General features: G+C 38.8%; 1 long non-coding RNA gene across 1 annotated transcript in view; it reads left to right on the plus strand.

Moving 5' to 3' along the window:
• Window positions 1-26812, plus strand: part of LOC122789294 — a 54151-nt gene extending 27339 nt beyond the window's left edge. Inside the window, exons 2-3 of the long non-coding RNA XR_006362801.1 lie at window positions 2759-2969; window positions 26621-26812. This is a non-coding gene — a long non-coding RNA (uncharacterized LOC122789294). The remainder of the gene's footprint in view (window positions 1-2758; window positions 2970-26620) is intronic.
• The last annotated feature ends 564 nt before the right edge of the window (window positions 26813-27376 follow it).

Consider the following 27376-nt stretch of genomic DNA (forward strand, 5'->3'; position numbering starts at 1 on the left):
GTCCAGCATGTGGTTGGTTGGCATCGGACTTCAACATGTCAACTGCCATTCAGAATAGCCGACGCTTCATCCCGCGGCATCATTTCACGCTTTTCCGAACGTTCGACATGTTCGTGTTCGTTGTTTTCAAGGTAAACCATAAAATTCATTATATACCAAGATTATATATTCCTTGTTCTGAAGGAGGAATGGGTCTCCTTGAAATTATTTACATGTATAGATCTGCAATCATGGAACTGCATACATATGTGCTGACCTCACCCAATCCAAACATAGTGAACATTTTAAAACACATAGAGAATAAATCTATGATGATTTCCATGCTTAGTTTTACAGAAGCATAGGCACAGGAAAGTGGGAATGGAAACCAAACCAAAAGCAGACAAAAATCAGGCAGTAACTGAATGAGGCAAAAAAAACAAAAGAAAGAATATAAGGAGAAGGGTCAGATGAGAAGGCAAGAAATGTGGGAAAAGCATAAATATATTTGAAACTTCAGAAAAGTCCAGGAACAACCTTGTGTCAGTCAAGATTTGAAACAGGAATGGTTAAGGAGAGGTGAATTGAATTGGCAGGGAATGTGGGAAAAGCATAAATACAGTTGAAACTTTAGAAAATTCTGGGAACAACCTTGTGTCAATCAAGATTTGAAACAGGAATGGTTAAGGAGAGGTGAATTTATACCAAAAGATGAAACGTTAATATTGACAGGCCATGATAGTGGACTACATACACATTGTTTTACAAAATGTATTGCACATGTGAGAGAAAGGCAAATACAGGTTCTGTAAAAGAGAACTGGAAACAGTTGCACATTTTGTTGATGGGTGTGATACAATAATGACAGAGGGCCTGTATACAAAAGCCATAATAATGTGGCAAGACTGTTGCATTGGGGATTGTGCTAACATCACAATATTGGAATAGCTGAGAAGCATTGGAAACATGAGCCACAAAGCATTATACAGAATGATTACCCTTTACCATTTCAAAATACAGATGTGAGAAAACCAGATATAGTAGTCCACAAAAAGAAGACAAAAGCAGCACTGATCATTGAAATTGATACACCCAGTGATTATAGTGTCTTATGTTTAGAGAGATACAAAGTTATGAAATACCAGAATTTGCAGGCAGAAACGAGGGCAATGTAGAAACAGGATACCCAGACCGTGCCAATAGAGTAATTCATAAAAAAAATAGTCTTATTTAGACATGTTACTGATGCATGTAATTGTGTATGAATTGTAGGAGTAATTTCTGGGCACATTGTAGGTTTAGCAAAGTGCACTTTTGGCTAATATCAAAGACTGCAATAATGGTAATTTTACAAGCTTTAATCATACTTTGACTTAAACAATACTAATTTCTTCAACTTTAATCATACTTTGACTTAGGGATGAGCTCCATTCCATCACAGTATAAGAAACACAAAAGACGTGGAGAAATTAAGCCCTCAAAAATGTGAATGCCATTTATGAGCAGTGCAACACATGCCTGATGGTACAGCCTGGATGGGTGCAATCTCTGTGGTGTCCAAATTATAGCTCTAAACTAAATAATTTATCTCTGATCATTTACATGATGGTAACAGCTAATGTCACAGGTAGTCAGGGCATGTAGTTATCAACATACCTATGTATATCGCATCTCATCATGTTGTTCTGTGTACACACGTGGCATGTCATAGTATTTAGGTTTCTACAAGAAAGTGCCATTTGTATCTGGGCATAATGAGCATGTCATCCTCCTCTGCACTGATGATGTTCCTTTCAAATTTCTTCTTCAGTGCCATCTTCATCATACTGTTCATGGTCTTGTACTGGTGATTTGATTTCATGTGGTAGAACTCTGATACTCCTAAATGAGCAACCACTATACTTGGATGTTGTCATACTGTACAGCATGGCAGACACTGTAACCATCCCAAATGTTTTTTTCAGTGTGTGTGTGTTTGACAGCAATCTAAGTTGTGTCTGGATATTGAAATGTGAACTTTAGTATACCAGATGTTCTCAGACACCATCTGTGACAGCTCGTCTGTTTCATTTTTACATCTTCAGCTATGTTCCATGGGTTTCTGGAAAAAAAATATAAAGAGAATGCTCTCACTTAATTGTCCTTATTTTTTGTTGTTTATTTTCTCTTTTGAAATTTGTTACCTGTAGTCTTGGTGTCTATGACCCAATTTCAGGGGGTCTGGGGTGGGATTTAAAGATCCCACATAGAACAAGTACAAAAATACAGGTATATAAGTATTTATATTTCATATCAGATAATTTATTTCATTTACTGAGTGGGTAAGAGGTCTGTCTGGTCCTGAAACCTTTTCAGTCATGACCAAGGTCACGACATATATTGAGAATTAGCAAATTTAGGTGAAACATGGCCAATAATACTTTTTTATTCTTCTGTCAGTATTAATAATAATGTACACTGGCTCACCTGACAGCTAAATATCTGAAAATATGACACCACCTCACCTCAATATAGGTGTGCTACTTAGCAGGCTGTTATAGTACCACTGCTATTAGCTGCAGTCAACAAAGAAAATAAATGGCCACAAGAGACGTTAACAGTTATTATCACATTTTAGATATCTATTCTATGTGTGTGAAACTGAACAGGATTTAATAAGTGCATAGATAATCACTTTGTAAAATGTGTTAACAATTCTACAAGGTTCACACTAATCATATTCTTGCAAAAATACAGGAAGTCATAAAAAATACAGCAAGTCATCACTTTCTTCCCTTAGGCAGGTGCTGCCAAGAACAAAATGGAAGATAGTGGTAGGAAGACATTAATGGCCTGCAGCTAAAACAGCCATACAAATCTACTCCGAGAACAGGGAAAGATGATGCAACATTTATCAGATACACAGATGGTGGGAATCGAAGGAAAATAAAGCTAGATATGTGTTTCACAGATGAAAACTACAAAAGCATGATGGCTCCTGTCAAATTAAGGTAAGGTAAAATTATGGAAAAATGGGACTAGCAAAACATGATAAAAATGCAAACTAAAAGTTAACAGTGATATTTCAAAATAAGGTCTTCAGAATTAACATGAACCTCAGAGCAAAATTTGGTTTTCTGGCCTAACTTATTTTCCCCTTGCACTATGTACTTATGATGTTCCAGTGGTGCAACAGTTAATGTTACTGCCACACAGCACTCGGTTCACCTGTTTGGTTCTTGGCTGTGGTGTCTTCTGCACAGTGACTGCACTTTTTCCCTGTGTCCATGTGGTTTTTCAGCAGGAACACTTGGTTTTCTCTCGCATTCCAAAGATGTGACGTAGACAAATTGGTATTCGCGTGTGTGTGTGATGCTTTGTATAGATTTGTGTGTGTGTGAGGGAGAGTGATGCTGTGTACGTGTGTGTGTGTGAGGGAGAGTGATGCTGTGTGTGTGTGTGTGTGTGTGTGTACGTGCATGTGTGTGTGTGAGTGATGCTTTGTGTGTGTGTGTGTGGTGATGCTTTGTGTACGTGTGTGCGTGCATGTGTGAGGGAGAGTGATGCTTTGTGTGTGTGTGTGTGTGTGTGTATGTATGTGTGAGGGAGAGTGATGCTTTGTGTACGTGTGTGTGTGTGTGTGTGTGTGTGTGTGTGTGTGTGTGCATGCATGTGTGAGGGAAAGTGATGTTTTTTGTACGTGTGTGCACGTGCATGCATGTGTGAGGGAGAGTGATGTTTTGTGTACGTGTGTGTATGTGTGTGCGTGCATGTGTGAGAGAGTGATGCTGTGTGTGTGTGTGTGTGTGTGTGTGTGTGTGTGTGTGTGTGTGTGTGTGTGTGAGAGAGAGAGAGAGTGATGTTTTATGTGCATTTGTGTGGGTGTGTGTGCATGTGTGTGTGTGAGAGTGATGCTGTGTGTGTGTGAGAGAGAGTGATGTTTTGTGTGTGTGTGTGTGTGTGTGTGTGTGTGTGTGTGTGTGTGTGTGTGTGTGTGTGTGTGTGTGTGTGTGTGTGTGAGAGACAGAGACAGTGATGCTGTATGTGCGTTTGCTTCTGTGTGTGTTAGTGTGTGATGGTGTATTTGTGTATCTTACTATGAGCCCATTCATGATGTGCTTCTATATCTTCTGCACCTTGAGTTCCAGGATATACTCCAGGTCCCATATAACCTTTCAATGGCTTAAGGAGGTAATCAGCCACTTTTTTCATTCTCTAAATAAACACTAATGGTTTTAATGAGTTATGGCATGGGGATAGGGTTTCTGAATATTGGAAGAAGGCAGAAATTTCCTTTCACAGGAGTGGGAGGAAAAAACCTTCTAACTGACAATGAGGCTTGAGTCATTGTGACACAATTATTTAAGAATTTTGCTTTCTCAGAAATCCCTGAAAAATTAAGTTAGAAGGTTTGCCAAACAATATATTACCAATTAGTAGGTAGTAAGGATCAAAATCTGAGGACAGAAAGAGGCAGTGGTGCAGCAAAAATAAGTGTCCCACTGTAAGTAGGTGGATAGTGCAAGGCAACAGTACATGAACTTTGTCTCCTACTGTACATTATCAATCACAGCAGCAAACAGCTCAAATTACCTTTGCCACTTTGACAGATACTAAGGGGAGGTGTTTAGGGGATGGGAGATGAGTTTAAGGACTACAACTCAGGCATTACAAAAGAATTTAAATTGGCCACTTTAAAAAGAAGCAACATGCCCTAAGAATACCGTTATATGTGATTATACCCGTTTGTCTTTTTAAGTAGTAATTGAAAAGCAAGAAATAGTAATTAAACCTGATTGATTAAAATAAAGCAGGGTATATGTAAAAACACATGTAAAGTCAATGCATTGACAGGAGCTTAAGGGCTATGATGCAATATTTTAAAGACAAACACCGCATTGTGGGATACCAAGAGGTAGACTAAAAAATCAAGATGCCGGATTCTGTGGGCAGACTCTGGAATTGCATTTAAAAATATTAAAAAAAGTATATGGAGTATATGGAAACATCAAGACATGATGAAATAAGCATGTTTTTCACTCTGTGGTTGCAGCTCTCCTTTATGACATGATAGCCTATATGTTATAGATATTGATACATTTTGGTAACAAAGCTCTTAAGAAAACCTAGTAAGAAGGAAAGAGGCAGCATTAACAAATGAGAAAAAATTCAGATGGCCTAAAATGTAAGCAAGTAAAATGACACTGCAGCAATGCAGCCTTTCCAAGTCCCTTTAGATAAATCTATATCAGTCTGTGATACTATATTTAAAGACACCTTGGTCAATACTTAAATAATCAAACAACACTGAATGCTAACTCATTCCATCTGACATTCACATGCATTCACACAACAGAACACATTAGATCAAAACACACACACAAAACACAAAAGACTACTAAAAATTCCAAATGCAAGTGATTTTTTTACTTGGCAGTAAGCCCCCTATACTCCCTTGACACTTCCTAATAAATACTAACTCTAAGATCAAGATCTATCCTTGTATACACAAAAGCAGCTGGTATCTTCAACACTTGGCAACATCCTTCCCAAGTTGCAAACATTACCTGCACCTTTTGACCAATTGCATTCAACCCGTATTCCATTCAGTAGATCAGGACACATCTGACAACACTGGATTATCTGTGGCTTTGATCATGTAAATAAGTAACTTCCAAAGAAACTCAAATTCTCCCTCTTCCACATTTCTTGCAGAGAGATGAGCCCCCTTGCATTCCCCACACCCCCACTTATATATGCAAACTCTGAGATCAGACAACAGTAGGGAAGGAGTGAAATTCCTACTGTTACTTAATCTCATTAGACAGCCCTGCAAAAATGAGATGTACATAACTTCAGTCATTATGTAGTCAATGTACAGGTATACAGAATAGATACAGATGAGCTAGACACAATACTAAATATACAACTTGTATAAAATATGCACACACACATATACATACAAGTGTATAGATTGCTACAGATAGATATAGGCAAAGATGTTATCAGTAAGAAATAAGAAGTTACCATTCTTTTGTACTGACAGTTATTAACACCCAGCAGGCAGTGGTTTATATTTCAGTTCTGAATACTTCACCTTTCTAAGGGCTTGGACCAGATACAAGTGCTTCAGGGAAGAGTAGCAGAAACACTGCAAGATCCATACCAGAAGCTATACATAAAAGGCAAGAGTCCAAGAATTTAAACATGTAGTCTTGAAGAAATAAGGAAGTAACTGCTACATCTCTGCTACTATGTCTATACAGCGTATTATTCAGTAAGTTATAATCGAGTAAGAGTGTGGTTTAAAGTATTCACTAATGTACTGGTCACATGTAATGATGGCTCGGCCATGAGCAGACAGATTGCCAAATGCTGAAGTACAATAGCACTAGCCTAGATATACTACACTTCCTCTTATTTTACTTTGTTAGCCGGGGCGGGGATCATTTACATGTTAGTTTTCACTCGGCTAATGTCCCTGTGCATGCTAGCAATTTATATGGTAATTAAGTGACATTATCATACTGCAGAAAGTATCTTCTTATGTTATACAGCTTGTACATAAAATCAAGGCAAATGCTGAACATCATTGTTTGCTCTTATTTACTTATTTGATTTTGTTAAATGGGTAAGTGGCCTGATCCAGGGTCTCTTTTCAACCAGGTTTCAGGCCATGATGACAAATAGAAAACTATATTGCAACAAAGAAAAAAATGACAAAAACAGTATGGCCAAGCCTGAGCAATATGGCAGTTCAGTACATAAGTAGACTTTACAAAGGCTATATATATATATATATATATATATATATATATATATATATATATATATATATATAAAATGACATTTGCAGGACACTGTAAAATAAATACCGTTTCAAGAGAACTGACATCAGTTACAGTGAGGTAAAGGATGGTGGTCAACTACTACTTTTTGAGTATAACAGCTAGATATTTTGGTGCATTTGCATAAAATCATAGGAAGTTACTAGACTATTGGCCCTGAGGCCCTTAAAACCCTAGCCAAAAAATTAGCCCATGTTCTGACAAGTCAGCACCCGATGCCCCTGTCCAGCAGGGATACAGGTGAAATCCCAGGGTGTATTATCTGCTCCCCATCTGGTTATCCAGGTTGTGCTTAAAAAGGGTTAATGAGGTACTCTGCTTGATGTGGAGAGGGATCTGTTCCACAGAAGGGGGAGTCTCTGGGACACAAATCTGTCCTGTCAGCAAGTCCTATTGATATCACAGACCAGGTTGAGGTCATGTGTGTGGGTCACTTGAGTGGAGTTTGACTAGCGGATGCAGCAGTCCCATCAAGGCAGGGTCTAAGATTGCTTTGCATGCCAGACAGAGGTCACCTCTGAGGAGTCTGTATGAGACTGAGTAGAGGGACAGGGCTTTTAGCCTGTCTGTGTAGGGTAGATGTTTGAGACCCTGGACTCTCCTGGTGAGGAACCTCTGTGGTCCCTCCAGCTGCTGCATGTGTTTTGTGAGGTACATGCGAAAAGGGATGTTGTAATCAATAATCGCTCTTATAAGAGAAGAATACAGGGATACCTCCTTGTCCCTGGATGAGATACCCTTCCTAATAAGGTGGGCCATGTGGAAAGCTTTCCATAAAATGGAGGAAATATGGTGGTCAGAAGTCAGTTTGCTATCAACCTGGGTGTCCAAGTCCCTCACTACTGATTGCATGCTTAGGACCTTGTTATTAATGTGATAATTTGTGAGGACATCACTCTCCCCAAAGGGGGGTGATGATGAATTTTTTGGCATTCAGTTTGAGACCATGTTTCTGGCACCAGTCATTTGTTTGGGTGAGACCCTCTTGGAGGATGTCCACATCACTAAGGGAATTGATGACGGCATCCAGGTTGCAGTCATCGGCAAACCTGGTCGTCCATAACCCACTGGTTTTGGCCTACACCTCAGAAAAGTATATCCCAAACAACAAGAGGCCCCAAGACCAATCCCTGGGGTACTCTGCTCATTACAGGTCTACTGCTTGAGGTGGCTTCCCCTATTTTGACTAGGTGGGTTCTTATCAGTGAGCCAGTTTTCTACCCACCTGGTAACATATGGATTGATGCCTAGTTAAGAGAATTTAACTATTATACCTGAGTAGGGAATAGTATAAAAGGCTTTGGCCATGGTAAGGTAGGCGGAGTGCACCGTCTTCCCCTCATCCATTGCTTTGGTGACCTGTCTCAAAGAAGTCAACCATATTTAACAGGCATGATCTCCCCTTGATGAAACCAAACTGTGTGGGATTGACTGTTTGGAAGTTGCCAATATCCTTGTTAATGAGGTCTATGATAATCCATTTCATAGCCTTGCAGATCAGGCTAGTTAGGCTGATGGGTCTATAATTTCCTGGATCAGTGGATGCTCCACCTTTTTGCAGAGCAATGACTGTAGCTGTCCTCCACTCAGCTAGGGCAAAGCCACCAGTACTCAAGTTTTGGTTTAAAAGTGTGCCTAATGGTGCTGCAAGTTCCTGCCTGAGTTCATGTAGGATGCAGCCTGGGATGGGGAGCAGGTGCTGGGGATGTCCTGATTTACTGAAGGAGGACAGAGGGGTGAAGTTTTCACTGACCCTGTCTGCCAGCAGGTTGGCTATATCTATGGCATTTGTGTATGCGGTGTCCTCAACCACCAATTCTGAGAATATCTGAGTGCTTCCTTTGAGACTGCGGACATATGTGAAGAATGATTGTCGTTAGTAGATGTGGCCACTTTGGACTTGAAGTTTGCTTTGGAGGATTTCACTAGTGCTCTTATTTGTTTGTTCAGGATAAGGAGAGATTGCTTCCAGTTAGGCACCTGCTCCTTCTTGGTCCTGGACAGCAATCTTTTTCCTTTTATTATAGAGTTTATTTATTACAGATGTCCACCAGACTGATTTTCTCTTCCTTGGGGAGGAGGATTTTGTCCTGTCAGATATTCTGATTTCATGCAGCTATATAAATGTTTGTATAGTACTTTGGTGTAGGTTTTGACATTTGTGCCAGTTCCCATGGAGAAGTTTTTATGTTTGACCCAAGCAAGGTGGGGGTCAGGGGGGGTGGTGACTTTGAAAATTACCACTTTGTGATCAGATCATACCAGGGAGGATGACACTGTATGGATGCTGCAGTGGTTACTCATGTTGGTTAATACCAAGTCCAAGATATTATCACCTCTTGTGGGGGTGTCATCTAGCTGGTCCAAGGCATTTCCACTGACGAAATTAAGGAATCTCTGGGCATTTGTGTTTTGGCATGAGTAGTTTTTTTTCCAGTCTATGGTTGCATAGTTAAAGGCGTCCAGGATCAGGGTAAAGGGTTGAATCTTGATAAAGTTGAAGAGGTCCAGATAGGTGGAGTGGGCATCTTGTGTCAAAGTTGGGGGCCTGCTGCTAGTTATGATTTGAATAGGGGTCTTGTCAATGATTAACTGCACTTGGAGTGTCTCCTGTGCATCATACTGCTTGACCAGCCTGGAAGTGTGTATGTCTTTAATATATATTGAAACTCCACTTACTTTTGCTTAGCTGCACACGGTTTGGCGTCTGAATGTATGATGGGATGAGTAACCTGGTATGGCTAGGATGCTCTCCACAGCTTTGAACTGTGACTGCATAAATGTCAGCATCTTCCAGGGTTAAGAATGCTTGCAATGAGTGCAGTTTCATATTTAGACTCCTTTACTCCATCGCATATTGCCTACTCGGGGGCGATCTCTGCCTAACATACAAAGCTATGTCAAACCCAGGGCTGTTGGACATGCTCCACTTAAAGAAATCCCAATCTCTCTGAGCTACACACTCTAGGAACCTAAACCTTGTCACCACAATAAACAGAACATGCTGGAGGGAAAGATTCCTGTCCCAGAGACTTCCTATACTCTGGAACAAACTACCTATCTATATCAAACAGAGCTCCTCATTAGCACTCTTCAAGAAAAATCTTGATGATTGGATGGAAATAGGAAATTCACCTGGGGATCACCTCTGTGGCTCTGCTCGACAGTGGCACAGGAAAATAATGTTCTTGGCTGGCAAAATCCAGGGTACCTTTTTGGCTGGGCTTGTATAGACCCCAGGGCCGATAGCCTAGTTACCTACCTATGAACATAACATTTAGCAGCATGACCTCTAATTTTGCATTTAGATAAAATTTTCATGTTGGCAGTTTCGACTTCATGGCATTGCCTGAAAAAGGCAATATGGGAGAGGCAAGAGTCTTTGTCAGAAGCCTGAAGCCCAGGAGAGACAGATGCTGGCCATTTCTGCCAAAGCATCATGGTCTGTCGATCATGTCTTCCCAGGCTGTCGGGTACTGGATCCCCTTGGAATGACGCCAGAAACTAATCCAATTGTTAAAGTCAGTCAATGTCAGATAGAGGGACAAGATTCATAGACAAGATATACATAGCCTCATAGAAGAATACTAGGCTAACTGCCCTGAAGGGCCATTTTAAGCCTAGCCAATTACCTGAGGTTAGAATCAGACCCTGTACTTTGTGTCTTTGAGGTAAAAGACCTTACCATTAAAGATACAAGGTACAGAGTTTGATTCTAACTTCAGGTAAGCTATGAGCCTATGTATATCACAAAAAGGTGTGAAAGAGAGTAGATGGACACACACAGAGTGTAGACAAGTAGTTATGGGAAAGGATGGCAAATGAACAGGGAATTGGGAATGGCACACAGTATGGGGGAAAGGGTGGTTCCCTGGCATAGCTGTATGTCAAATTGGTCAAGAGGACAACAAACCCAGAATGGGTAGTCCATATTTTCAAAGCAGGCATTCAGTTCCAGTGCAACTCGGCAGACACTAGTCTACGTAACTGATGTGGGAGGTCTCTCTGGTCCACCCTCAAAATAACAAACTTTGCTCCACTTCAAGAAGTGTATATGGGGACACAAATTAGGCTACTGGGTGAATTTCAGCAGGGAGATAATGAGGCAGACCTTGCAACCACTGGCAACCCAGTGCCAGAGGTTTTGGCTGGCACAGCCCGAGATGGCCACATCCTCACTTCCTTCTCTTCCACAGCTGAACAAGGAAAAAATATGATACAATGTAAAAAAATGATTGCAGATGGTTGCAAATGCAATCATAGCTGTACAATAGACTGGCACAGATATCATACACACACCCCACTGCCAGGAAAGTTGATCCTGCCTTCTGAACCAGCTAACTTTATTCAAATACCATGCTTCCTCTGCTGGGGAAAATAAAATATGCACTCTTAAATGTGTGTTTTTAAACACACACACACAACACACCCCTTGATAAAAATGCTTGTCTTTCAGGCTCCCTTTCATGGACCTCTGTCTCCCACTGATGAAGCAGGTCAGAATGGCACTGCCTCATGTTATTATGGTGATGGCAATGGTATCACCAACAATCTTGGCAAGTTCATTCCAGGTATCCACCTTCCACAGTGGAACATCATAACAGCCTGGCTGGTGCTCCCTAAAGCACCTGTGCAAGAAGAATAGGAAAATTCTGTTCTCCCTGGCATACTACGCTGGAACCATGCATTCCCCAGGGCCTGAAGCAGCCATTGCCCCTCACTTTGGTAGGTTGAAATAAACTGGTAGCCCCAGTGTGCACGGATGCACATGTATGGATCATGTGTTACACAACATATCACTGCACTGTGGCTGTAATATACATCTATAATAAGGCACAACTGAGATAAGGATGGACATATTGCACTAGCTGAAACTGAAAATCAGATGCATAAATGGGGGGAGGCTGGTGACCATGCCTACAATAACAAAATAGTGGGAAGCTGTGTGCTCACCAAAAGCAACATACAGTATACCCCACAAGGATGGAGACAAATAGCCCTGTAGTTCTTCACCTTTGCTGTCATAGATTGTATCAAGCCCTGATGCTACAAACCAAGATGGTGGACACCACCAACAGTTACATCATGGCAGCTTGACACCACCACTGAAGGATGTGATTCCTGACTCTCAACAACTTCCTAGAATATATAACCAAAAAAAAGTACAGCACAGCAACTGAAGCATACAACCTTTAATGACAGTTTACTTTCTTCCCACTTCATAGGGACTTCCTCAGAACAATCTATACAACCCCACCCAGCCTTTAAATAAATCGTTTAAACAATTATCTAATTAATTAATTATACCATCCACAATTAATTGGCATCATTAAAAACTTAATTACTACATTAAAAATGTATTTGAAACAAATACATGAGATATATATATATATATATATATATATATATATATATATATATATATATATATATATATATATATATTATAAAAATGTATATCTGTATACATAACCTATCCTAAAAGATTTTTCAATTTTAAAACACAAGTAATAGCAGTGGTCTCATTGATACCTGGATACTCAGTTGCGTTCAAATGCAACTGCCATTTTAACTCGCATATATCTAGGTGTATGTCTAGACTTCTTCCCTGGGAATCCTTAATCATTTGCTGGATTACCAAAAATTTAAATTCATGATCAGTATGTTCACTAATATGCCTGCATAAGGCATTGGTCATTCTACCATGTCTGATGTCCAGTAAATGTTCAGCAATTCTATTCTTAAAATACCTACTAGTTTTACCTACATAAAATATAGAAAAATGCTGACACTTTGCCACGTATACTACATTGAGACTCCAACAATTATAATGCCTGTTAATATATATAGAGGTACCATTTAACTTATAACAATCACCTGTTTCCAAAATGTATGGACAAAATGTGCACATCCTACATTTAAAATTCCCTCTACTTCTATGATTGTGAACACTACTGATATGAGCAGCTGTCTCCAAAATATTTTTAAATGACCTATCCTTTTTATAAACTATCTTTGGTAATGTACCTACTCTCTGTCCTACAGTTTGGTCATATTTCAAAAATTTCCAGTTATTTTTAATGATATCAACAATATTACAGGTGTCCAAGTTGAATGTTGTAATAAAGCTCAAACAAAAATCATTATTATGGAGCTTCCTGGAATATATGGCTGCTGAATTCATCTCCCATGACCCAATCCCATATCCTAGTATTGCACTCCTCTATCACTGTGCCACCTATGTCTGCAAGTGATAATGACTTTCTCCTACTGTACTTTTGTGGACATGGTGAAATCTGATGCACAGCATGTTCAGTCCATGCATTGCCATACAAAGCCCAAGTCTATCAGACACATGCATCATTTTATTCCATATTGTGTGGGTCATGGCCTATAATTATGGACTAGATGTCACCTACCTCTTTGCCTGTACTGTGCTCACCTCTACCTTGGCTGTGGTACTGCTACCGCATGTCCTTCCCTGACTCTCCATCCTGGCCTTATACTACTGCTATGACTGGTATGGAAGGCCCTACCAAGATGGTCACCTGCTGCTCTAGCTGTCTGCACAATGCCATGTTGTGAAACATAACACACACAACAAAAATATTGCTGGAGTTGTCTTGACTGTATTGCAGAACCTCTCATAAGGTATCTAGGCTTTGGAAAAGCCTCTTTAGTAGGCTGAATACACACACTCCCATTATATTTCATGTTTCCATGTGGGCTGCATTATAGGCAGTTTCCTGCATCGGCTGGGCATTGATTATTGGAGATATCAAGCAGGGATCTAGGGCACATCCAGCACTATTACAACAGGCAAAAAATGCCATATATTATGTGACCTTCTTTCTGCTTGCATAGTACCTGTATGTATAGACTTTTCTGCCAAGCATGCTCATGCACCTACCTAACAGATGATCCTGTTAACATTCCCTTGCAGGTACCTTTAATATAGGTCAGTCGTGTGTCAATCATATGAACTGTCTGAGTGGTGTATAGACACTTTTTATAAATAATTCCACTGGAGATTACAGACCACCTGGCAGTTTTGGAAATGGAACCCTATCTCTTGTTGTATTGAAGGCCCCATGGACCAGATGAGGTCTTGATGGCAACATGTGCAATCTATGGCTCCCAGGATCTCAGGGAAATTGGCTGTGTCAGAAATGCCTGCATGTTGCTAGTTCTCTTCTCTTTTCTGGTGTCCTTGGGCCCTAGATGTGCTCCTCCATACTCCACACATTGTAACATAGTGTCAAGGAACTGGTTCAGGATTTGCAAGACCGACACAGAGGCTCCAATATCCCTAGTGTGTCCTTAGTGGGCTGATGAAAAGTCCTTGCAGGTAAAATGATTAAAGATATACATACCTTAGTAACTAGCTCAGCATGAATGGTTAGTATCTGATATGCCTGCTGACATTATCAAATTCTGTACTCTTTACAACGTTAGTGTTTTGCTCTCAGCATTGGTTACTTCTCCCCACTCTTTAGAACCACCTAGTGTCTGCTCCTTGTTGCTTTCTGTAGGCTCGGCCTTTGAAATGTTGCTATGCACTTAATTTTCTCTTGCTCATATTTGTTTGCTGAATATTGTATGACTGCATTCTCATTTAATTGATTAATTGGCAGTTTTCACATAAGCTCTAAAGTAGCTAGACAAATTAGATTTGTCTGTAATTACATGTTAATTGAAATGTTTCTTGTTCTGTATGACTGCTTTATGAACAGCTACTGTGAGTGATTAAGCTGTTTAAAATTAATAGAGTTTCATTACAATGTTTCTTGTTTTGTATGACTCCTTTAATAACCACTACAGTGTGCAATTTAACCTGTTTAAAATTAGTAGAATAATATATTGATATCTTTGGTTGTCATACTGGGAGGATATACATTGTATGTGTGATGTCCATTAAGGCATATTTGTTTTATATTTGGTGCTCTAAACAGCCTGTATAATTTTATTAGCTGGTAGTTCTTAGAAAAGAAACATATAAAATTGGCTTGCTGGATCCTTTATACAGCAGGTTTTATTTTTGGAATGGAAGCTTTGAGTTTTTTTCATCCCAGACTGAAGTATATAGCACCCAATAATCCAAACAACTATCATCCTAGGCCAAAATAATTTATAGCCCATATGAGCACTGGTACTGCTAGCAATAAATTATTACTAGAGTCTTGGGATAGCAAATAACAGCACTAAAGTAACAATTAGTCAACCCTAGATTAAATAGGGCAATTGGATATCACCCTGCATACAGCAACACTACCACTAATAATAAGAGCAGGAAGGATGTTTTAACAGTGGTTGTTGTGTCTTTTGGCTTATCCCGGTTAGGGGTCACCACAGCAGAACTCCGGTCCGCTAATGTTTGGTAGTGGATTTTTATGTGCCGAGTTACCAGCCCTGACGCACAACCTTCAACGAAGGCATGCCCATTCATGCATACCTCCACACAGAAGACACTCTAGCTTTAAAAAAATGCAAACCTTAACCAAACTTTCATCATTAAAAGTAATATTGCAGAAGATGATCGTCCTAACTTGATACATATACATAAATTTTTGTAGGCAGATATACTAAACTATTACTTGCAAATATTTACATCCCTCCATATGTTCTCCAAATTTCACCCACAACACACTAAAAGCAAGGCTACCAGACTCTAAGAATAACAAGCTGATTATATCTGGTGACCTAAACATCATCTGTGATGGTCCACATAAGTCTGCTCTCAATAGATTCCCACAACTAAGCAATTTGATCCAGCCGGCAAATGCTGGAGCCTGACCTAACAGAAAGACAGGAAAGGGTTCAGTTATTGCCATACTTGAAACAAGCATTCCTGCCCTCTGCAATAAGTGACAGTTACCCAGTTCTTACTATGTGGACACTAAAAACATCAAAACCTTTCTTCTAAAGTATTCTTACCAGGAGTATCTCTGGTGGAATGCACTGTTAAGTGAATTAAATCAGATGCGAGTTGTCCTGAGTATGTACTACAGATAAGCCCACATTATCTCTATTAACATTTTGTAATCTTCTTTTCATAGGTTCATAGGTAGGTACTAGGCTATTGGCCCTAGGGCCTATATAAGCCTAGCCAAAAATGTACCCTGGCTTTCACCACCCAAGAAAATTATTTTCCTGTGCCCCTGTTGAGCAGAGACACAGACGTGATCCCCGGGGTGTATTTCCTATTTCCCATCTAATTATCAAGATTTTTCTTGAAGAGTGTTAATGAGGAGCTTTGTTTGATATAGATAGGTAGTTTGTTTCAGAGTATGGGAAGTCTCTGGGACAGAAATCTATCCCTCCAGTATGTTCTGTTTATTGTGGTGACAAGGTTTAGGTCCCTAGAGCGTGTAGCTGGGAGGGATTGGGATTTCTTTAAGTGGAGCACGTTCAACAGCTCTGGGTTTGACATAGCTTTGTATGTTAGGTACATACATGTATGTTTTGCCAGTTTATGGTATTCTTATCCATCTTAGGCTGAGATAACCAGACAAAGCATACTGTGGCTTAAATAAGCAAAAAATGTAGGACAGATTTTGGCCACCTAACCTGGAAAACACTAAAGGCAGAGGCGTATCTATATTCATTAAGGATAGCCACACCTCCAGGCTAGTTGCTCAGCATAATGCAGCCGAGATTATCCAAGTGCAACTAACTCTGGGCAAGACCACAATCTAAATTGTAGCTTGCTAGAGATCCCCCACCATGCCCCAGAATTCCAACTCCTCATTTCTTGATACACTGGAAAATATTAGGGTACAACCTAACACCCTAATAATGGGTGATTTCAACTATCCCACCATTAACTGGGAAAACTACTCATGTACCAACTCTTGTGCTCAACGTTTTCTGGAATTCATAAATTCCAACGCCTTGGATCAGCTTATCCACACCCCCACCAGGGGCAGCAATATCCTAGACCTGGTCATTACCAACATGGGCAACCAGTGTTCCACACCAGAGATCAGCTCCTCGTTGGTCAGATCCGACCACAAGCAAATCACCCTAGACATCCACATCTGACCCCCACCCCCCATTAGGGAAACCACTGTAAAAAATGTTTCCAAAGCCAACTTCACGTTCTTAAGACAGAAGTGGCAAACTTCACGACACCCCATGCTGAAGGACAATAGAGGTACGACTGCTGAATCCTATACAATTGCACTTTATAAGCACTTACATGAGTGCATGGATCGTGCAATCCCTAACAGAACCAAGATGCATCCTCCAAAATTAAAGGAAGCCAATCTGGTGGTCCCCTGCTATAAACAAACTCTACAACAGAAGAAAGAAACTGTTGCAAAAAAGAGTAAAATCTTATGATTGGAGGAACTCCATGGTCAGCCTCAGTAAGAAGCTGAGATCCCTCATAAAATCCTCCAAAGCTAGTTACGAAAACAAAATCGCCACTGATTGTAAAGACAACCGCAAAGCATTCTATAGCTATGTCAACAATCTCAATGGCAACACTCAGATCTGCTCCGAGTTACAGCACAATGGCACTAAATATACAGAACCAACTGATATTGCCAACAGCCTGGCAGAGAGGTTCAGTGCTAACTTTACCCCTCTCCCATCCCCTAAAGGGCCCATCTCTATACCGGAAGAATGCAAAGTTCCTGTAATCACGGCTGCATAGGTAAAAAACACACTCTCCAAAGCCAAGAACACAGCATCCATGGGATCTGACAACATCCCAGGCTGCGTTCTACATGAACTACAGAATGAACTGGCACCCCACCTAAGTACCATGTTCAATCATAGCCTTACCTCAGGCTTTGTGCCCACTGAATGGCACACAGCAACAGTTATCCCACTCCACAAAGGGGGAGCCACCATGGACCCCGGGAACTACCACCCCATTAGCCTGACGAGCCTGGTCTGCAAGGCTATGGAACATATCACCATGGAACTTATAAACAATGACATTGGTAATCTCACAACTCTGGACCCTACTCAGTTCGGGTTTGTAAAAGGCAGATCATGTCTCTTAAGCCTGATAGACTTCTTTGAAGTGGTCACCAAAGCCATAGATGAGGGTAAGGTGGTTCACACAGCCTATCTAGATCTCACCAAGGCTTTCAACACCACCACCCACTCTGGAATTATAGATAAACTCACTAAACTAGGTATAAGTCCCTATGTCACAAGATGGGTTGCTAACTGGCTCCCTGACAGAACCCATACTGTGAAAGTAGCAGACTCTAAGTCCAATTTCAGATCAGTGACAAGTGGAGTACCACAGGGTTCAGTCTTAGGTCCTCTCCTGTTTGGTATCTACTTCTCTGAAGTACAGGCTAAAACAGAAGGTCTTTGGCTAACAAAGTTCACAGATGACTGCAAACTGGGACCCATAATCAAAATTCCTAATGATGTGAACATCCTACAAAAGGGCCTCACTGAGACAGATGCCTGGTATCAAAGCCATGGCCTCAAGCTCAATGCCAAAAAGTGCATTGTCATCCCTTTTGGTAAAAACTCTGTACCCATGTAGGTGGTAGTCTACTTAACACTGAAAGTGTGATAAGAGACCTTGGGACACAGGTGGACAGTAGTCTCTCCATTGATAATCACATCGCCACAGTAGTTGGGAAATCCTTCTAAGTGGCACACCTTATCACAAAAGGTTTCTCATCCAGGAAAAAAGAGGTCATTGTTCCCCTCTACTCATCACTCATTAGACCCATTATAGAGTACAACACTGCTTTTGGTATGTACCTTGCAAGTCATCTACAACAACTGGAAAGGCCACAGAAATACCTCACAAAGAGGATTACCAGCCTCAAACAGGTGCCCTACGCAGACCGTCTCAACTCCAGCTTTACTCTGTCACATATCGCCTACTCGGAGGCGATATCTGCCTAACATACAAAGCTATGTCAAACCCAGAGCTGTTGGACATGCTCCACTTAGACATCCCAGTCCCTCCGAGCTACATGCTCTAGGGGCCTAAACCTTGCCACCACAATAAACAGAACATGCTGGAGAGAGAGATTTCCTGTCCCGGAGACTTCCCATACTCTGGAACAAACTACCTATCTATATCAAACAAAGCTTCTTATTAGCACTCTTCAAGAAAAATCTTGATGATTGGATGGGAGATAGGAAATTCACCCCGGGGATCACTTCTGCGGCTCTGCTTGACAGGGGCACAGGAAAATAATTTTCTTGGGTGGCAAAAGCCAGGGTACCATTTGGCTAGGCTTATATAGGCCGTAGGGCCAATAGCCTAGTACCTACCTATGAACCTATAAGATATAAAATCTGGCCCATGTTGAAAGCCAGGGCCAATAGCCTAGTACCTACCTATGAACCTATAAGATCTCAAATCTGGCCCATGTTGAAAGCCAGCCCTTTCAATCCAACAAAGTATGTGATATTGCTTAACCTTAAGAGAGAAACATGAATTGCTATTGATGCTACAAGGGCAGCTTTCCTTAGGCATAATCAGTAATAGCAATTTGGTAACACCAGAATATTTTGGCAAATTATTAAACAAATCAGCACAAATAAGCTATTTTCCAAAGTGCAGAGTAAATAGTCATACAAAATGAAACAACAAAGCCAGTAAAAGGTACCTCTCAATGGACTATTGATGGTTTTCTTAGTGCTAATTCGGAACGTGATTGTGACCGTTCTGAAAGGAATACAGGCAGTGACAACAGTTCGGGTGTACCAGTATGGGAGCGTTTTTTTAGCAGAAACACGTAACAAACGTATGAGTAATCCATTTGCTAATATTGGGAAACCTTCCATGGACTACTTGGTAGAGGTAAAAACCTTAATTTCGAAGCTTAGTAATTTAATGAACAAGGAAATGTCTACATTTTACAATTACACTAGTTTACAAAGGTATTTGGATTTGGATATCATCCCACGAGGACTGAGAGCTGTTAAATTCCCTTCTGAACCTTTTAATGTTACCTGCACTGTTGACCAGGTGTTCCAGCAGAGGTGGGAGAACGCGGCACACCTTTGCTCTAAAGAATGGATTAACATCTTAATTGAGAGAGACATTATTAAACTGTCTAATATTAAGAAAGACATTAATATGGTGTGTACGAACTTAATGTCTTCACTAGATAGAATTAGATTTGAGTCCTGTTTACGTGATATTCCGGACAAATTGAATATGCAAGAAAAGAAGGTACTTGATCAAAAGATGCATAAGATTCGGAGGGATCTTCGAGAGTTTGAAAAAGGTACTGCTTTTTTCTGGGGGCCCTATCAGCGGTCACGTTCGATGGCTCATTTCCATAATGAGTCTGGTTGGGCGAGAGATAGAACTGTTAGTACGAATAGTGTAGACATGCCTGCCAGTGTCCATGATAGATGTTATAGTGAGAACGAAGTTAATAATGACTTTCCACCATTACCATCTCCGGTGAATGGTAGTTATTTCCTTGACAATTTTCGTCAACACAGAGACTATGGTAGGCAACAGAAAAGAAGCTACGCTGAACAGGAACAACACAGAGGAGGACCGCAACGTCAGTGGCGCGATAATAAAAGGACAAAATGGTACTGATATATGTCTTGATTCTAATAATGTGGTTAATTTATCTGGTTGCCAAGTTAATGACAGTATTATTACTGTATTAAACCATGGATTAAAATTTGTACCAACTGTTTTGCCCAAATTATATGAATGTAAAATAGAGTTGTTTAAATTTGTGAGAAAATTGCATTTATGGTACAATTTTGAGTATTTGTCTTCATGTGATGTTGTTGCTGAAACTGTTTTAGATGATACTTATAGCACTGATGAAAATGTATTGGATATGGATACATGTGATTCTTTTGTATCTTGTACAAGTGATTTGAATGCTTATTGCGCTATAGATACTTCTGGAGTGGCAATTAATGCCTCCTTTTTCGCATGAAGGCATCAAAAGATTTCAAGCAATGGTTGAATTTGAGGTTGATTTATTATTTAAAAATTTTAATTGGAAACAGGTTGATTATAATTTATCTAAAAGTGAATGGCTGGATTTAAAAAAATGTTCCAAACAGAAAGAATTGGTAGTTAAACCCTCTGATAAGGGGAATAAAATAATAATTATGCATTATACACAATATATGAAAATGTGTTTAGATCTATTAGGGGATGAAACAGTATATTGTATAGTAAGTGACGATGCTGTTGAACAAGCTTAAAATAATTGTATATCTTTAATACAGAAGGGCCTAAGATTGGACTACTGGTCTGAGACTGATGTTAAAAATAAGCTGGTAACTGTAGACACTGGTCCAGCTTATTTTTATTGCCTACCCAAGATTCATAAAAATATTAGGAATCCACCAGGTAGACCTATAGTTTCTGCCAGTAAATATTTTTTGCATAATTTGGGGGTTATTTTACATCAGGTATTATTAAAGGAAGCTCAGAAGCTCCCCTCTTATATACAGGACTCTTTTGATTTTTTTAAATAAATTAAAAGATGTTATATGGAAAGGCAACATGTATTGGATAACATTGGATGTGAAGAGTCTTTATACAAATATTAAACGTGTTTGGATTAGAGGCATTACATAACGAATGGGTGACTATCCTCTTACATATTATATTTTAGATTTAGTGAAATTTTGTTTGGAAAATAATTATTTTTATTTTGATAATCAAATTTTTCATCAAATACAAGGTACAGCCATGGGTGCTCCATTTGCACCCATGTATGCGACTATTTTTATGGGATTGGTTGAACAAGAATGTATCTACACTAATTATTTTGTTAAAAAATATGTGAAATTTTATTTTAGATATATTGATGATTTGATTTTTTTATGCGAAGAGGGTATGCACTTGGTATTAAATTTTGTACAAGAGATTCAACTTAATAGGTTTGATATATCTTTTGATGGTCTACAATACGGACAAACAGTCTCTTTTTTGGATATTAATGTACAGGGTACTGTTGGACAATATATTAGTACAAGTATCCATAGGAAATTTGACTTGCCTAATCAGTTTTTAATGGGTACCAGTTGTCACCCAAAACATATTATTGAAGCTTTGCCGTATGGCGAATCTTTGAGAATTTCTCGATTATGTAATGAAGATAATGTATTTATGAAAGAAATACAGTGTACTAGGACCATGTTTGAAAGAAGACACTATGATACCAAATTAATAGAATTAGATATTCAAAAGATACTTAATAATAGATAAAATAATAGATCATTACAGAAGAAAAGGTGTAATAGTTATGTTGTTAATCATAAAAATGCTGATAATTTATTTATAGTTTCCTCTTATAATATTTGTAGTGATAGTATTAAAAAACATATAACACATTTTTGGGAATTTTTAAAAAATTTTGTTGAGCTTAGTAGTTTAACTGAGAAAAAAATATTTTTTTTTTACAAGAGGGGTAGAAACATCAAAGATATGGTGGTACATACCAGATTTTGTAAACCTGAAGTTAAATTGTATTACCATATTGCTGCTATAGGAATGTCATCATGTGGGAAATGCAGTGGCTGTCCATATATAATTTAATTTTTTTTCACATATAAACAATATTGGTTTTAGACCCAACGGGTCATATAATTGTAGAACTGAGAGTGTTATTTATGCCATTAAGTGTGGATGTAATAAGTTTTATATTGGTCAAACTAAGAGAATGTTTAAGATAAGATTGTTGGAGCATTTGAGGGACATTAGAGCAAATAAATTAGAGAGCCCCTTAGCTCAACATTTTTATGAACATCATGGGGGAAAGTGTGATAGTTTAAAGGCAACTATTTTAGAACAAATTTTTATAAGTGAGTCTGATATAAATAGGGTAAAGAATGTGCTTTTAAAGAAAGAAACTATTTTTATTTTAAAATACGACACTTTGTTACCTAAAGGTCTGAATACAGACTGTTGTTGAAGTGTTGTCTGAAATGGTTTTGCAATGTATTGTATTTCTTTAATTTTTAAGTACTTGATTGCTTAATTGTTTGATTAATGATTTATTGATTGTAGCTGGTGTTATATAAACTGTTTCAATATTTGGTGTGTTACTCCTTGAAGGCTGAGTGTGGCCGAGGCGCTAGAGAAGAGAAATAGAAGTTTTTACTGGCTTCATTGTTTCATTTTGTGGTGTAGCAATTTGGGTCCTGCAGTTGTTCGTTGGTTAAATAGTCATACATTCTGAACAACTTAAATGAATCATATTAATTCTCCACCCACACTGCAAAATAAGGTATTTAATACAGATCTCCCACAATATCTGTCTCCATGCACCAGTATCTAAATACCCACCCTTTCCATTTAAAACCATGTCCAAAAACTCAATTGAAAATTTACTAGGCGATTTACATTCATTACCTGCATCCTGGGCTGCTGGATGTTGGCCAGTTTATTCTAGATGGACCACTCACTGTCACATTTTCAACCTCATCCTTATAGCTAAGATTGTCCCACCTAGTTTTAAGTATTCTTTTTTAATTGTCCTGTCTAAAGTATCTCATCCCACCTTGACTAATAAATATACACCTATAGCAAATGTTTGTCAGCTGACAAAAATCTTTGAAAAAATGGTATATGAGCAAATCTTGGAATACTGATTGACATACAGTGTGGCTTAATACCCAAATGCAGTACCATCACTCCCTTATAAAAACTGACTTATAAATCTATCATAATATGGGAAAAGATGTACTTACCAGAACATTTATTTAGATCTTAAATGTACATTTGAAAATACTGATCATAATTTGCTAAGATACACTTTTTTTTTTTTCTTCTGATGCATTGCAATAGTTTCAAAGCTACTTTTCACACAAAACATTTACAGTTCATACAAATAACTGCTCGGACTGACTTGTCATAGCGTCTTCTCAACACAGACCAGTGATGGATCAAGTTGTATACAAAAAAGGGGGGTGACCAGTGGGGAGGAGGGAGTAATTAGACCCCTGGGAATGGGGGGCTGTGGAAAGATCACGTTAAGATGCTCTGACAGTATGCGTGAAATACAAGACAAATATGTAAATTCAGATGCACATCATTGTGATGTGGCTGTGGTAATGGAGGTAGGTAATTCCTGTCTAGCACACAACACATTTTCAGACAGCACCAATTGTTTTGGGGTATTCCTGAATTAGATATTTGGTTACCCATGCCAAGTCACAGTCCCTTTCCATGGAATAGATCATATATTCATTATAACAACCAAAGTGTCACCCTGAAGGTGACGTCAGCACAGCAAGTAAATGTAAGTTAGTTTTCTAAGTAAATACTAATTTCAGTGAAAACAGTGAAGTTCAATTAATTAAAACAACACGGCAAGTAAATCCCAAAAAGCAAATGCTCGATTCAGTTATACGTAATGTGACATCTGACACCTACATAAATCGTTCCTCTTCTTCAGTATCTAAGTGGGGCTAAAATCCACTGTTATTTACCTTGTTTTCATTGTATTCAATTTGCAAATTGACAGCATACCAAATTGATCCAAAAACTTAAATAAGCCATCTGAATAAATTGAGAGCAAAGAAATCTTTAATTGTTTATACCATACCATAATATCATCATTATCACAAAATGTGGGGGGGGGTATTTTTTTTCCCATTTTTCTACATCAGGTTGGAGTGTCATATTAATTGTTGCAATCTCTCTCAATTCATTGCTGCTCTCCCATTTCCTTCGACAACCATGCCTGACAGTCACAGGTCTTCTGTCACACAATCAATCCTGTCTCTTCGCTGGATGCCCTCAACTCCTCTTGCCTTCTTCTTGTCAGTCCCGAACCTTCTTTACCAGAATGTCTTCAGCTTTCCTGCACCTGTGCCTAAATTACCATAATCTGTTCTCTTTAACCTTCTCTTCTTCAACTGGAGCTACTTTGGTTTCTGTGCTGATGCCCCCACTTCATCATCTGTCCCAAAGTGTGCATCAAACCACTTGCTTCAGGCACTTTGTCTCCATCACCTCTAGCTTTCTTATCTGCTCTGCCTTCACTGCCCAGGCTTCTGTACCTACTATAGTACTGGTCAGACCACTGTTTTACACAACTTACTTTTCAGCTTCTTTCGCATTCTTCTGTTGGACACTGCTCTTGACAATCTACACCAGTTGGCTGGACCCGCTCTGTTTTTAGCTTTAACCTTATTCAGACATCCCTTCTCAACCATCCATCTAGATACTTGAAGTTCTAAATCTGTTCTACTATTTCTCTTCTATCTCAATGTTCATCTTCTTCTGATTTCCCCTTTTTGCTGCCATTGCAACTATCTTATCTGTAGTCAGTTTCATCCCATTTGCCTTCAGTTTTGTATTCCATTCCCCGGCCCTATCATTTGCAGAAGTTCTTGTTCAGAGTCTGCCTGTAATGCTACATTGTCTGCATACAGCAGCTTTGTTGAGCTGTCCCCTCTATCCTGTTTGCTAATGTAATCCATCATCAGTGTGAGCAGGAATAGGTTCAGAGCTGAACCATGATGCATAGCCACTCCCCCTGAGAAGCCCTCTGTGAGTCCACGCACTGTTCATACTTGTCATTGGTCCTTGTTATATAAAGTAAATGAATGTTCCCAATGTTTCTGAGACTTCAAATGGATGAGTCCTTATCACTTTAATTTAGTAAAAATGTATGCCTTATCAGTTCTAATCTTGCTTTATATCTATTTAAATAAAAAAGTATACAATGTGGTCTGAGAATGGATATCAAAAACCAGAAGTTAGACTCACCATCTTAACATAAATAAACCTCATATCATCCCCAATGTGGTGCATGACTTGTCCAAAGTCCACTTCAAATCTTGAATACATTCATAGCAACATTCCATTCTCTCTTATACACTGTTATGCATTCAGGAAAAGCAATCCTTTCCCTCATAATTTCTATAAACTCTTTCGGTATAGTTCAAGGGAATGGGTAAATTAACATTTTAACTATATATATACTTTATTATGAATTGCACCAGTATAGCCACTAATTCCCACATAGCACCCCGATACATCCACTGGGATATCTTCTAATGCTAGAGAGCACTGGTTGGAAATTTATACCATCACTCCCTCTGTATCTTGCACCATGAAAAGTACAAGCTACTCCTCAGGATCAATAGCCCCTTAACACCGCAACATGTTCTTGTTCCCCTAAATGTGTCTCTTGTAGAGAAATAACAAAAGGCTGAATTGTCCTTAAATAACCAAATAATGTATACATTTTAAATAGATTATTTACTTTAAAACACAAACCTCATCCCCTGTTTACAAAAAAAAAAAAAAAATTCAACAGCCTCCCAGGTCACATAAATTCACAGATTTATTTACATAACTGCAGACCTTAATAGGAGACACTGAGGAGCTGAAGTCCAACTGTTCCCCTACACCATGCAATGGGATGAGGAAAGGAGGCAAATTTCATCTGCTGAGGAGGTTTTAGAAAGAGAAACTTCCAGATACATGATGAACAATTAATTGGAAAATGTACTGCTGAAGTTGGTATACAGTTGGGAGTGTACCCCGTTAGGTGGTACATTTCCCAACAGCAGAATAAATTATTTTAGTGTAAAACTTTCTAATGTAATTTGTTTGTTCCAGTCATTATACGCCTGGAACGCTGAATGTTAGCAGTGACTTAACTTTAGATAACTTTCTGTGTATAAAATGTGTTGTGGCAAGACCTATTTGAAACTTTCTTACTAGAGTTAAAAAAAAAAAAAAAAAAAAAAAAAAAAAAAACTTGCCTCATGGTCTCAACACTGGCTGGGATCAACAGATTGATTGGAAAAGTGGCTGAAAACTGTTATGTACTACTCTACAAAAAATGTTTTCTTTTTCTTTTTTAATCTTCCCGCAGGTCTCAGAGTCTTTTATTCTCACGGTTTCCTCATAAAGCGTCTTTTCAGTCATGATGGCAAACACATTTAGAAGAACCATTCAAGAACTATCAGGTCACCTGACTGGCACCACTAATTATGTCTCTGATTGTAACTTATGTGACCGAATGTAAGAAATAAAAATAAATAAAATAAACTTCTATATGGTGAAATGTAAAATGTGGTACTAAACAAGGAATACACGCAACTGCTTACTATATACTGCTATGACAGTATTTTTAGATTTCGATTTCAAGTAAAAGAAAACTATAAAAGCTTTTAATTTATTTTCTGCCATCAGGTTGTATCAGTTAAAATGCTAAGCATACCTCTCAACTGTACAGATTTTCACAGAATGTCCAGATTTTTGCCTCATATTTTTGGCCCATTTTTCATGAAATTGTGTTTTTCTGGCAAATTAGTGGCAAATCATTAAAGACTGAAGTTAGAAAATAATGACATTTGAGTTTCAAACATCATACCCTTCAGAAAATCCATGCTAATATAAAATTTGTTATTCTATCAACTTTCTAAACCTGTAAGCTTAATATTTAAACATTGTACCTATTTTTGGGCCTTTGTCTCTCTCTTATTTATGGCTTTGTCCAGATTTATTGCTTCAAGAGGTTGAGAGGTATGATCCTAAGCGGCTTTACACAGATTTACACAATGATTTTTATACTGTTTAGAAGTGGGTAAGTAAAAAAAAAAAAAAAAAAAAACGTTATTAATGCTAA

The sequence above is a fragment of the Protopterus annectens genome, chromosome 14.part0 (assembly GCF_019279795.1).
Source record: "Protopterus annectens isolate FY-2018-M chromosome 14.part0, PAN1.0, whole genome shotgun sequence".
NCBI classification, from domain to species: domain Eukaryota; kingdom Metazoa; phylum Chordata; order Ceratodontiformes; family Protopteridae; genus Protopterus; species Protopterus annectens.